This window comes from Octopus bimaculoides, chromosome 5 (assembly GCF_046866305.1).
Source record: "Octopus bimaculoides isolate indiv1 chromosome 5, ASM4686630v1, whole genome shotgun sequence".
Taxonomy (NCBI): Eukaryota; Metazoa; Mollusca; class Cephalopoda; order Octopoda; family Octopodidae; genus Octopus; species Octopus bimaculoides.
The window spans coordinates 92,884,999-92,887,498 of record NC_142932.1 but is presented as its reverse complement, the minus strand read 5'-3'; positions in this window follow the sequence as shown (position 1 = coordinate 92,887,498).

Below are 2,500 nucleotides of genomic sequence, written 5' to 3'. Positions count from 1 at the left end.
AGAAGGAAAGTCAAAGTTGACTATATTAAAATCGTTTTCAAATTTTGGTACAAAGCCAGCAATTTCGAGGGAGTTGTAAGTCGATGACATCGACCCCAGTGCTTATTTTATTGACCTCGAAAGTGAACTTCGGCGGTATTTGAACTCAGAACATAAGGAATGTGCCAAAGCATTTTGTCCGGTGCGCTAATGATTCTGCCAGCTCATCGCCTTGTCAATCCTTCTAATATCCTTTCTACTAAAGGCACACGGCCTGAAATTTTAGAGGAGGCGACAGGTCGATCATATCGCTCCAGTTTTTCACTGGTACTTAATTTATCGACCCTGAAAGAATGAAAGGCAAAGTTCATCTCGACAGATTGTGAACTTATAACGTAAAAACGGACGAAATGCTGCTAATCATTTTGTTCGGTGTGCTAACAATTCTGCCATCTCGATGTTTTAACCAACCCTACTAATATCATAATCATTTCCATCATACTGCCATCCACAATCCATTCGAGGTTAAATAGTTCTAATTTTAGCACAAAGCCATATTTTAAGAGGAGCCAAATCAATTATACCCACAACAGTACTTGACTGGTACTTTATGTTATCGACCCTGTAAGGATAACTTGTAAAGATGACTCAGAACGTAAAAGATGACTCAGAACGCTTAGCGTTTTGTCCGACGCTCTAATGATTTTGTCAGCTCGCCGCCTTAGGTACATTGAATAATAACAGGGACATTAAAAATTAACATTTAATCTATCAAAATGATAGCTTAAATAATAACTTTTCAATCCAGTTACATTGAATATCAATTATTCCCGATCAGGTACATTGAATAAGTTGTCAACAAAGTAAATATTTCTAATGTAGTGGGTAGGTTCAAGATATTTCGTCCTCAGAATAAAATCCTGCGGAGGTCCTACTTATTTCTGACGCCGATTTAAATAGATGCCAGTGAAGAAATGGTGTTAATATAATCAGTTATATTAATCTTATCACCCCGCAAAATGTATGGCCTTGTTGCTATGGTAAAAACCAAAGCTGATACCCTTCCTGGTCAAGCTAGTATATATAGTATATATATATATATATATATATATAAACGTTAACCCTTAGGAATTTGAACGCAAGAGTAAGAGATGCGAAATAAAATATGGTAATGCATTCTCCTATCTCGGCTATCTCCACTGTCTACTAGTCTTGAATAATTGCCAGGAAACGGAAGACAAATGTTTTCGAAGTATTTTCTCCAATTCCTTATTTTTCATAAAAATACGTTCGTTGAGTGTAAATCATTTACTTTCCCGTATGAAAGAGAAGAGGAATATGAAGGTTAGTGCAACAGGCAAATCAAAAACAAGATGATACATCGCAATAATTTCTCTGCTTAGTCGGACGTCCATTTAATTGGGGTTGCATTGTCGGTCATAATTCTATAGGATCTGCCAGTGGTTGTCTAGTGATGCGAACATACTAGAATACTTTATTTATTTATTTGTGTGTTTAGAATATAAATGATTAGATTAGTTTTATCGTCCTAAAGGGCTATACATATTTTTTCTTCGGTATTAGTGTGTCTTTATTTGTATGCATATATGTCTGTCTTTAATTTATGACAGAGAAGAAGAGTCACTTTGATAATGTATAAACTTCCAGGAATTTTCGTATTCCCAAATATTTATAATTACTTATCCGATCTATCTAAATAATCTACTTACAAATTAATGAATGGACAACTTATTTTCATAAAAAGAAGAGATATTACCTGGTTATATTAACTATTGATTACATATTAATTACGTATAAAATTTAATTAGTGTATATTAATACAAATAGTTTTCTTAATAGGACTAACGAATGTTTAATGACAAAGTTACACGAAAATCAAAAGTATATCTTCGATTTAGCTCATATGAAGAATTTCAACTTCAAAATAGCTTTTGTATCTGGTATTCAGATTAGAATTTGCCTTGTTAGTGCTATGTTGAAATTTGGCCTACAATGTAATTTCTCGCTTTTTCGCACTATATATATATATATATATATATATATATATATTACGGAGATGTACTTGCATAGCAGGTGACCTGATCTGAGATCGTTTGCTGGAAGGAAAACAATTGCAGCGTGAAAGGTGTTTATAAGCCATTTAAAATAACACACAAAAACCGTTAGATTCACAGATGCACCACAGAATTTTGTCAGTGAACAGGTCGCGGTCTCAAAGCGACGAAAATATTTTGACAAATTAAATTTAAATGTTGAAGTGAATCTAACGGTTTTTGTGTGTTATTTTAAATAGCTTATAAACACCTTCCACGCTGCAATTGTATATATATATATATATATATATATATATATATATATATATAATTGTTAAACGTTTAGGCAAGGCAAACATCTCAAGTCATATACGTTATTATTGTAGGAGAATTTCAAAGTTTTACAGCTGTTTTGGGGATATCCCAGAGTATGAGATATTCCGTCAACGGAAACAAATAGTGAAAAA